Raw genomic sequence first — 12,148 nt, forward strand, 5'->3', positions numbered from 1 at the left:
TTTATAGCTAAGTCCCCGTCTCCCCCCCCCCTTTTTTTTCCTTTTAATGTTGAGGTAGAGTTGGGATCATTTTCTAGATCATAGCTCTAGAGCTGAAGAGCAGTAGAGGTCATCTGGTCCATCTCCCACCTCTCTTTCACCCATGAGGTTACTGATACATCACTAGGTCAAAAGAAACAGTTCATTCTTTGTGACATTGCATGTTGCCATATTGTTTTCCAAAACACAGAAGAGGCAGCAGAGTGGTACAAAACTGATGGATTTGGAGAAAGAGAGAGAACCTGGGTTCAAACTGTCCATCCACTTACTACCCATGTGATTTGGCACAAGTCATTTCACTTTCTTAACTCATCACCTATAGACTTGGACTAAATGACCTCTAAGGTCCCTGTACACTCTAAATTTATAATCCAATGCTTGCACCAGACTGCAATCCCACTAAAAATGTATGAGTGCCTGTTTTCCCAAGCCCTGCCAGTGTTAGAGTTTTCTCAGTTTTTGCCACTGCATTCTAGTGGTTATAAGACGGTAACCAGAATCATATTTGAATCTTGGGTCTCATTTAGCACCAGTCAAATTCTGCCTCCCTAAATTGCAATGTCTAGGTCACCTTCCTTGTTTTTTAGCTTGCTTACTGACTCATTTGCTGAACTGAACTGCTTTAACCGCATGAAGTAATGAATGAAAAAAAGTACTTGCTATGTGCCAGACTCTGCCAAGTGCTGGGGATGCAAAAGTAAACAAGCATGACAACCCCTGTCATCATGTGGCTTCAGTCTGAATAGAGGAAGACAAAGCGGATGGGGAGATGCAAGTGGGGAAAAACAGGGAGTAGTTGAGGAGAACAAACTGGTACCTCCACTGCAGCGTGACTTGGGGATGGCCTGGAAGTTCCAGCAGTACCTACTGGGTAGGAACTGGGCAAAATGAGGTGAAAGGTCACTCGCCAGAGCCCACAACCCACAGGAGTGGGAATTGGAGTTCTTATCGGAGAAGAAGACCAGAGAATAGGTGTTATGGCTAGGCAATGGTTGGGAAGTACAGCATGGCAGAAGGTCACCCAGAGATATGGATGGTGGCTGAAAATGGGCATAATTCAACAATCTACCTTCTCTGTCCTCTAGGAGAAAGCCAACCCTGTTGGGAAATAGGGTGGCACTTGTCCTGCTATAACAACAGTAATAGTAGTAGTAGTAGTAGTAGTAGTAGTAGTAGTAGTAGTAGTAGTAGTAGTAGTAGTAGCAGTAGCAGTAGCAGTAGTAGTAGTAGTAGTAGTAGTAGTAGTAGTAGTAGTAGTAGTAGTAACATATTTGGATAGTACCCTATAGTTTACAAAGTTCTTGATAGTTATTATACTATTCCCATCCTTTATTCTTTCTCCACAAATGATTATAGGAAGGAAGGAATCTAAAAACCCTAAAATAAAGTCCTACCATTATGTCTACTTTGCTGATCAATCAGCTCCATTATGCCTGGTTGAAATAGCCGGGGCTCAAAGACGAAAATGAAGGTGTGTATAATCACACCTGGCAAGGGAGAGAAGCGATTATTACAACTTACTGTCCAGCTAACAATGAACCTATTTATATCAAGAGTCCATCAGGTCAGCTTGGTAGGCTATGAAGAAACGCTAACGAAGGTCCACAAAGCATGGAAAATATGGGCAGATATGCCAGCCCCTAAATAAGGAGAAATGGTAAGACAGATTGGTGAAGCCTTGCGACAGAAGATCCAGATCTTAGGAAACTTGGTATCTTTGGAGATGGGAAAAATCTTAGTGGAAGGCATTGGGGAAATTCAGGAGTGTGTAGATATCTGTGATTAGGCTGTTGGCTTGTCTTGAATGATCAGAGGACCCATTTTGCCTTCTGAAAGACCAGGCCATGCCCTCATTGAACAATGAAATCCTTTGGGCCTAGTTGGCACCATCACTGCATTCAATTTCGCAGTGGCTGTGTTTGGCTGGAACAATGCCATAGCTCTGATCTGCAGGAATGTTTGCCTTTGAAAGGGCACTAACAACTTCTCTCATTAGCATAGCCGTCACCAACACAGGGATCGGAGTTTTGGAAGAAAATAACCTGTCTGGTGCAATCTGTTTCATGACATGTGGTGGGGCAGATATTGGCATGGCAATGGCCAAAGACGAGTGGGTGGACCTGCTGTCCTTCACAAGAAGTACCCAAATGGGAAAACAGGTGGCAGTCATGGTACAGGAGAGGTTTGGGAGAAGTTTGTTAGAGTTTGGTGGAAACAATGCTGTTTTGCTTTTAAGGATGCAGACCTTAATTGAGTTATTCCTTCATCTCTCTTTGCAGCTGTGCGGACAGCGGGCCAGAGATGTACAACTGCCAGGTGACTGTTTTTGCATGAAAGCATCCCTGATGATAAAGGCACATGCACAAATTTGCATTGGAAATCTATGGGATCCAAATATTCTCTATGGGCCTCTCCACACCAAAGAGGCGGTAAACAAGTTTCTTGGTGCAGTGGGAGGGCTAAAAAGCAAAGTGGTCAAGTAGTCTATGGTGGGAAGACTATAGATTGCCCAGGAAATTATGTAGAGCCAAGAATTGTGACCGGTCTTGGCGATGATGCACCCCTTGTGCGTAGAGAGACATTTGCTCCTAAAATTGAAGAATGAAGAAAAGGTCTATACATGGAATAATGAAATAAAACGGGATCTTTCAAACAGAATCTTCACAAAGGATTTGGGCAGAATCTTTTGATGGTTTGGGCTGAAAGGGTCCAACTGTGGCATCGTAGATGTCAACACTCCAACAAGTTATGCTGAGACTGCAGGTGCATTTGGAAGTGAGAAGCATTCTGGTGGTGGCAGAGAATCAGGCATTGATTCATGGAAGCAACATATGGGACAATCTACTTGTACCATCAACTATAGTAAGGATTTTCCTCTGGCTCAAGGAATCAAGTTTCAGTTAAGTGTTTGAAGTTTATATGACCTCCATCATCAGGCATTTCAGGATGGACAGACAGCAGTGTCTACTCTCTTACTTCCTTGATATTTGACTGAATTATGGGCCTTTTTTTGGGTCAAAGATTTCAAGACAAGCATGATGGCATTTATTTAGTGAAAGATCATTTCAAGTAAAAACATGCTAGTTTAATTGGAGAAACTTACCAACAAGTCAAATGATGGTGAAAGAAAATCTCTTAGCCTGTATTGAACACTATTGTGTTGGAGTAACTTATGCTTTTAATTGTATTGTGAAGGGGGCCATGGATAATATGAAGTGGCTATTCCTACAGGCAGAGTCAGAGGTATGTATATATGTGTAGAATAATCTCATGCCTGCAGTATAGAGGGCTGAGTGTGGTCATCATCAGCTCAGTCTTGACAAGGTCACAGAGGATGGTTGTATGGTGGATGTATCGAATACAGACTTCGGTAATTCCTACTCTCCAAGCTCACAGGGTGGGGTGAGGATCATGGCAATATAACAAGTGTGGATTACATAACAGAAGTCCATTAGGATGATATGGGGCTAGCTTTTTCTATGCCACATTTTGAGACTCCGTATGCTTGGATCAAGATTGCAAGGTTGGGTTCTGTAGGTCAGAGTATAACAGCAAACTCTACCAGTAATTATGTGAAAGGCTTGGAGTCTATCACAATATTAATCTCATATTTCATTTGGGCAAACTGATTTATAATAACTTTTAAAATGTCATCAGCTTATTTCTATGATCCTTTTCCAGGTCATCCAGCAATCTTAGCAGAATACTCCTTCAGAGTGTCTCCTTCAGGAAGAAAAGAAGAATTTGGATGATTTGTCTAGATGATTGTGCACAATTATTATTTAATATCCTGCTGCCCACAATGCGATTCTCTCTCTCTTTTTTTTCCCAAATTCATATGCCTAAAAACTGATGGTATCTGTCCTGTTTTAAAGCTGTTTACATTTGTAATTTTGCCAATAACATCTCAATCAGCTAACCCAATCACTTTTCTAAAAAGCCTTTCTCATTGAATCATTGCAGCCACTTTTATATGGTTCAAGTTTCAAGTTTGTTCTAAGAGCAAGACAGAGCTCCAAAGTGAGACACTGAAATCATGTCATGTAAAAACACCTTGTAATGTTTTCTTTCTGGAATGACTACCCTACTTATGACACAGAATGGAATGCTGTTTGTTTGTTTTTCCCCTGTGATATTGGAAAATGTGATCGGGGTCATTTCCACAGGTTGGGGAAATCAAGACTACTTGATTAGAAATAACAAAGTGCGTTACAACTCTATGTGTATCATTTGATCTTAGCAACCCCAAGAGTTAGGCAGAGCAACTATTATAACCGTTGTATAAATGAGGAGAAAAGTGTAGTGAGTCAGAATATAAATGAGTCAGAAGTGACAACAGCCACACAGTCAAGGGTGGGGAGCGTGGCAGGGGTGTAATGCCAAGAGCATTGGAATGAAAAGGGCACCCCCTTTCTTTTCAGAGGTGGAGGCCTGTGGGTGTGGATATTGATTAGGGTTTTTCGAACTGCTTTTAGTCTCTTTCATAAGGGACAAGTAGGGGAGGAGAAGGGATATATTTGAAAATAAAGGTGATGTAAAAGCAAAATATAGCAGTACTTTTTTTAAAGGACTTTTAAGTCAGGAAGACCTGGATTAAAAATCCATCCTTAGACATTTAGAAGTTGTATGATCCTGAGCAAGACACTGAATCTCTCTGCCTTAGTTTTGCTAGATATAAAACAGAAATAACAATAGCACTGACTTCAGCAGACTCTAGTAAGGATCAAAAGAGGTCATTTATTTTGCAAATCTTAAAGTGCTAGATAAGACCTCGGTTAACCTGTTGATCTCTCGCAAGTCACTTGACCTCTGGGTGGGGTAGGGCTCTTGCCTCATCTGTAAAATGGGAAGCGTTATGGTTATGGATACCATTACTATGACCAGTCCCTCTCACTCCTGCTGCTCCCTTTGGGGCCAGTGACTTCAGATCGCCTCCTTCCCTTTCTTCCCCTCTCCCTCTATAACCTCCCATCACCAAGGAGGCACCAGTGTTCTTTATCTTTCAACACAACGGTTCTTTGGTTTTCTTCTAAATTCTCTTATTTTAGTATAGACTTGGCAAACATCAACGCACATGAATATTTCCACATATAAAGAACGAGGGGGTGGAACCACTGATTTTGCTCCTTCTCCCCCCTCCCATTCCCAAATCTGTCCTGTGACTTTGGTCTCCTTGCTGGCCCGCCCATAAGATGATGCCTATCCTCACTCTGGACATCGTCCCTCGGCCTGGGATGCTCTGCCTCCTCATCCCTGCTCCCTGGCTTCTCTGGCTGCCTTCGCTTCTCAGCTAAAATTCTCACATTCTCTAAGAAGCCTTTCCCAATCCCCTTTAATTTTAGGGCCCTTCCTCTGAGATATGTACAGTTTATTGTACATATATTGTGTCTGTTGTCTCCCCCATTGGACTGCCAGCTTCTTGAGGGCAGGCACCTTCTTTTGCCTTTCTTTGTATTCTTAGCACTTTGCACAGTGCCTGGCGGCAGGGAAATGCTCAACTCATGCTTGGCCCTCCTTGTCTCTGTCCCCATCTGCACTTCCTTTGATGCCTCTGTATGCTTTTAAAAACTGTTTCATTCATGTATTTTTCATTCTTTTTTGGGTATCTATCACTTCCTTCCCTAACTCCAAAAAAAATCCACAAAAGACGTCCCTTGTAATTAAAAAAAGGAATGTGCACATCGGCTGTGTCTGAGAATATGCACCATCCTGCACCCCTAGGCCACCACCTCTCTGTCAAGAGGCCCCTGAAGTTAGGATCCATCACTGCATTGGGCGGGGTTCCGGAGCCTTTCCTCTTGCTTCTCGATAGGGAGTGATGTCTCAGGGTTGGGGAAGGTTCAGTGCTCCATCTGGTCTGGAGATCTTGGCTCCTCAGTCCTTCCAGCATCTGTGTGGGTACTGTCCTGATGGCAGAAGAGGTTTCAGTGAGCTCCCAGACCCCCACAATGCCTCACCTGGTGGCCAGCTTCTGGGGAGGGGCTTCTCTCCCCTCTACCAGGTAGGTTCATAATGAAAGATTGACCAGGCCCATTCTTCAAGCTCCTCCAGCCTGGTGCTAGGGCCAGCCTGAGCTTGTGTTCCCCTGCTGGAGCCTCCAAGAACACCATCTCCAAGGCTCATCCCACGCCGTGTGAGGTATCAGAGGAAGCTGGCCGTGGAAGGCTAAGGATTACATTCCTGCCTAATTAAGTACTAGGGAGTGAGCAAAGCAAGTCTTTCTGTCCCTGTTCAGCCCCCGAATCACAAGATGGGGCTTCAATGGGTGAACATGCATCCTGTCTTGCCCAGACACAATCTACCATGACACTAGCTGTTTTCATGACATGAGTAACCTTCACCCCTCCAACTACTCCTTTTCTGACTCACCTGTGAGAAAAGCAGTCCAACACCACTGTTCCTGGAAAGGACGTGTCAATCAATTGTCTTGGGACTCCTGACTTCATTTGCCGAAACAGTCCTACTTGGCCAGCACTCCCCTTTTTGTTGTTTACTTCCCCAGTTCAAATGTAAGCTTGTTGAGGGCAGGGGCTGTCTCACTTGTCTGCATTTCTATCCCTACCACTTAGCACAGTGCCTGCCATGTAACAAATGGCTTTTCAGTCACTTCTCCATTGAAACTTTTATGATTGTGAAGGAATGAATGCGTCAGGATTTGCGTCTGAGTGCCCTGGCTAAAAGCCCTGGCCACCCTACTCATTTCATCTCTGACTAAATGCATGTCACCCTTCCACAACTGTCCTCAGCAGATCCCAAAGGAGCAGCAGCAGCAGCATGTTGACAAACAATATAGTATGATAGACAGCTAGCCTAGGAGTCTGTAAGACCCGGCTTCAAATCCTATTTCGGACACATACTGGCTGTGTGACCCTGGGCAGGTCACCTGACCCTCTCAGTGCCCCCTTGGCAACCCTCTAGGAGCACAGTTGCTGATTTGCCTTTGTGAAGGGAGTTTCCACACACCCATGACATCACAGGTCTGGACCACAAACAGGTTGACTTTGTCATCCTGGAGCAAAGAATGTGTAGTCCAACCCAGCTCCAAGTGGCAGTCAAGAATCACAGGCAGGAAAGGGCCCTTCAGCATCTGTGTCGCCTTGCCATGCTGTGTCCCTGGGGAGGGAGTCATGGATGGGGGAAGGGTAGACCACTCTGGAGCGTGACCTCCTGTCCAGGCTGCAGATCTTTGCTCCTCAGAGGGTGCCCATCTTGATGACACACTCTCAGCCTCTGCTTTCTCTTTCACTCTCAAATCAATGCCTCACTGACACCCGGATTCTTTCAGGAGCCATGATTTCCTGAGTGTGGGGGCCAGCTGCCCCCCTCAGTGCCTTCCATGCCTCGGGAGACAGTCTTCAATTTTTCTTTTGTATTTATTATAAACTTTGTAACCATCAGATACAAATATCCAAATACACAAATGAGAACAAAACAAGTTATTGTGTATAGAAACCATAAACTTGCCCAACTTGTTTAGTTTTGTTTTTTAATGTGTATATTCAAAGATACAAGATGTACAACATCTCTGATAATGTAAATGAAAACAGCCCTGAAAAAGTACTGTTCTCGGATTCATTGCAGGGACTGATATCGGTTCTGGGAGGACAGAAGATGAAACACACAATCAGCTCCCTCGGCTCCCTAGAGACGTGGTGACCTTCAGGGCCAGATGGAGTCAGAGAATCTGCATTGGAATCCCGGCCTGGCCACTTACTGTTCTGGGCCTTGGTTGCATCTCACAGGCAGATAGGTGGAGGCACAGATAGAGAGTTGGGCTTTTGAGTTCAGATACTGCCTCAGACACTGACTACCTCTGTGATCTTGGGCAAGGACCTTCACCTCTCTCAGCCTCAGTATTCTCATCTGTAAAATGGGGTTAATGGCACCTACCTCCTAGGGTTGTTGTGAGGATCGAAGGAGATAACCCATGTAAACCTTAAAGTATTAATGTTGTTATAATTATAATAACATATAAATGCCAGCTATTTTTGTTATCTGTAAAATAGGAATGGTTGGGCTAGGGGACCCTTAAAGTCCCTTCTAGCTCTGAATCTTTTATTGTCTTTCTTAATTCTTTCTTATACCCCGTTATTATCTTCCTGATAAATGTTACCAACTCACAATTCCTCCAACATTATATGATGGTCAGTTTCTGTACAGCCTGCCAGCCCAGCCTGGAATTTTTGTGTTTCAAATACCTTGCCAGTTTGATGGGTGCTAGGCAGTATCTCAGGGATAAACATACTTGCATTTCTCTTTGTGATTGTGCCTAGCTGCCTAGATTTCAAGCTAGAGGCACCTCAGAGGCCTCTAATCTAAACCCCTCATATTTTTTTGGGGGGGGGCTAGGCAATGGGGTTAAGTGACTTGCCCAGGGTCACATAGCTAGTAAGTGTTAAGTGTCTGAGGCCGAATTTGAACTCAGGTCCTCCTGACTCCAAGGCTGGTACTCTTTCTGCTGTGCCACCTAGCTGCCCCTATGCCATGCCTTTTCATATTTACTTCGGTTGGGCCTCAGATGACAAACAGTCCATTACTAGATCCTTACTCAACACCTTTCCAAACTAGTAGGACGGGCAGAGTGTGGAGAACCCGAGGTCAGCTCTACACCACCCAAAACCACCAGAATATGGAGCCAGTATACTGTTGTTACTATTCAGCAGCATTTATTAAGAACCTGCTATATACAAAACACCGAACTAGGAGGTGGCAATACGAAGGAAAAACAGCCGTGTCTTTGCCCTTGAGGAGCTCATACCCGGAAAGAGGAGATGGTGTGAGGACTGTGCCCAGTGATACAAGAAAGAATAGGCAGGCCCAGGCAGAAGGCCAGAGCCTGGGGTGGGGGCGAGGCTAATCAGGGAAGGCTCCAGAGGGGGTGACCCATGAACTTGGCCTTGAAGGAAGAGGAGGGAGAGGGGGAGGAAGGAAGAAGGGCTGCTGGCAATTTGCTTAAGGTCTCGGGAGGCCAAGATGAAAACAGGGGAGGGCAGTGGCTCTGATGTGGAGTATGGAGGGCCTGGGATTTCAGGAGGAGTTTATACTCTACTTTGTGCAATGAGGGGCCACAGGAGGGTCTTCCATGGAGGGAGAGGCCTGACTATAGGGGAAGATTCTTTGGGAAATGAGATGAAGGATGGATGAGGAGGAAGGCAGACCAGAGTTGAGAAGAGGTCTGGTGAGAGGTAAGGAAGGCCTGAAGGACAGGCCACCTGGCCACAGATTTACTGCTGGACAGGAGAGAGAGCACAGAAGGACGATGAAGGGGACTGGCCCTCAGCAGAAGATCTGTAAGAGCCTGTGCATTTCCATATGTGTGATACAGCTAGGATTCCAAGCTGACACATCAGTCTGGGTGATGGGGAGAAGGAAGCTGTTTTTAATTAAAAAGATGCAGGCTTGGAAAGGTAGGGGTTATCAGTTCTGGACTGAGGGAGTCTGAGGTGGGGCACCTGGACCGCTGCATAGCAGACCGTCAGTAAAGACCCAGTAGAATGAAAAATGACGCTTGGGCGATTCCTAGCCTGAGGGTCTGATAGTGAAGATAACCAGAAGGGGCCTGGCCAGGCCAGGCCAGGCCAGGCCAGGCCAGAAGCAGCAGACCAGGACAGACTGGTGAATTTCAACAGGAATTCCCCTAGGGTGAGATCATTCCCAGATGCTTCCACGGGCTACTGAAATATGCTGGGCTCCAGAACCACGGATTGAAGGCTAGGAGAAGCTATGTCTTCTGGGCATTGGGACCAGAATACCAATTAGGCAGAGCCATAAGGGATGGGTGCATCTCCCTTGGCTCAACTGGGTGGTCCTTATCAGGGAACTTGGTATTTCCTAATTAGGGAGAGGTATGGAATAGGGGAATGCCTTGAATAGGTAAGTGGGACCACTGAACCAAGGATCTGGCACACGGCAGGTACTTAATAAAAGCTTGTTGATCGATTGATTAATTAATGGAAGGCCCAGAAGACTGGAAAATGACACATTAAAGTGCCCACCAAAATCAAGGAAGGAGGGGGCAGCTGGCTGGCACAATGGATAGAGCTCTGGCCTTGGGGTCAGGAGGACCTGAGTTCAAATCCAGCCTCAGACACTTAACACTTACCAGCTGTGTGATCCTGGGCAAGTCACTTAATCCAGTTGCTTCACCATAATAAATAAAATCAAGGAGACAGATCCTATGCCTCATTCCTTGGAGAGAAGCTGGGGCCCCCTAAGGAGCCCCCCAATTCTCCTCCACTTTCTCTTCCCCCTCTCTTCTTTGATCAGACAGGGTGAGGTTCAGGCCCAGCACCTCTCTGGCTGGAGAGCTCAGTGCTCTGCTCTATTTGTTCAAAGCATCTGGGCCAGTGACCTCCCCCTCCTCCCTATAGCTCATGCCGCTATACCTAGCTGTGGGCCCCCTGTCTACTTTGGTAAGCTAGGCTTAGGATACTCCTGAAGTCGGCGGCTGGGGCAGGGTGGGTCAGGGGACCAGGCTGACACTGATTGAGGGGTTTCCTGGGTGGCTGTGGAGTTCACAGCCATGTCCAGAGCGGGGGTTCCAGGAAACAGAAAGGAACCAGTCAAAACACTGCCCGGAATCTTTGTTTGTCCAACAGCATCCGGCCATAGCAGCAGCACCAGCGGATGGACCGAAATAATATTCTTTGGGTCAGATCCAGCCCAAGGCCCCCACCTAGTCATATCAGAAGCTTTTTGAGGCCTGAGGATCATGTAGGACTTTAAAGATCATTGGGAAACCACGGGGTGGGCGCTGGGCTGCCAATTTCCTCTTTAGCAGAAGGAATTACTAGGAAGTCAGCCGCCCACCCCCCCTCCCCCTCAACACACACATGGAGAGAAAGAGAAGAGGGGAGAGAGAGAGATTGTCAAGATGAATGTGCTTAGATCACTAACAATAGGTCCTGACCTAGCCTCTGGCACCTTCGGAAATGGGCATACAGTCCCTTCATAACTAGGATTCACATTTCCATCCGTTGTCTTTTCAGATTTATAAAGTATCTCCCCCAGAGCACCCCTGAGAAGGAGGTAGTGCAAGGATAATTGTCTCCATTTTACAAATGAAGACACTGAGGGTCAGAGAGGTTACCTACTTAAACAGTGAGTAAATGGCAGGGCCAGGATTCAAGCAGCCCTCCGCATTCCCAAGTCTGATCATTTCCTCCATTACCATACCGCCCCTTACGGTAAATGGGCCTACTTTTGGCCAAAGACAAGGGAAGCCAAAGCACAAATCTTAAATTCAGGAATCACTCGGGACCCTCTCAGGAAGAGACTCTGCCTCGGTGTCCCTGATTGTACGTGGTCCCATACTTCCTTTGATCCTCAGCTCAAGGGCCATCTTCTGAGCAAGGCCTCTCCTGACTCCGGCGTCTCACTCTGTCCTGGGATGGTGATGATCCCTGTAGTCTCTCTGGGCACCAGAGCCAGAGGATATTCCCAGAGAGCTGTGGCCCTATATGTGCATGTCCCTTCCAGTCAAACATGCCTCCACCCTCCTGCTTGGCAGAACTGCCCACCTTCTCACTGAGGTCTGGAATCCAATGTACCAGAATAGGCTCAGCACCCTATATGACCTTGGACCGGTCACTCCCATCTCTGGGCCTGTTTCCTTCTCTAGCAAATGAGGGAGTTGGCCTAGCTTACCTCTGAGGTCCCTTCCTGTTTAAATCCTTCGCTCTCTTCCCCTATGGCCTTGTGGCCACGCTCCCTTTCAGAGAGGAAAGCTCAGTAACCTTTGGAAATGGCTCGGTGGTGTCCGGTCATCCAAAAACCGAGGTCCTGCCACGGTAAACACTGTAGATTTGGAGCTGGATGGAATCTCGTCCATACCCTTCGTCATAACAAGCTCATTAGCTTCTTTTCATCAGAACTATTATAAGGCCAAATAACAGAAAACAAACCTCTTCTAAATTGCCCCCCTCCCCAGTTTGGACTCTAAAAGGGGCCAGCTGTTTTCCCTAAGATCTTTGGACTAAGAGCTGGGAGGGACCTTGGGCTTCATTCACCCTGTCCTCTACAGATGAGGACACTGAGGCCCAGACAATGACAACGTGCTAGGATAGGGCTGCCTTTGGGGGAGATTCAGTGCACCCATGTGCCACCTACT

General features: G+C 46.3%; 1 pseudogene; it reads left to right on the plus strand.

Moving 5' to 3' along the window:
- Positions 1-1,437: 1,437 nt before the first annotated feature.
- Positions 1,438-3,275, plus strand: LOC110205586 (alpha-aminoadipic semialdehyde dehydrogenase pseudogene; annotated as a pseudogene).
- The last annotated feature ends 8,873 nt before the right edge of the window (positions 3,276-12,148 follow it).

The sequence above is a fragment of the Phascolarctos cinereus genome, unplaced genomic scaffold, assembly GCF_003287225.1.
Source record: "Phascolarctos cinereus isolate Bilbo 61053 unplaced genomic scaffold, phaCin_HiC Scaffold_1;HRSCAF=81, whole genome shotgun sequence".
In the NCBI taxonomy this organism is placed as follows: Eukaryota; Metazoa; Chordata; class Mammalia; order Diprotodontia; family Phascolarctidae; genus Phascolarctos; species Phascolarctos cinereus.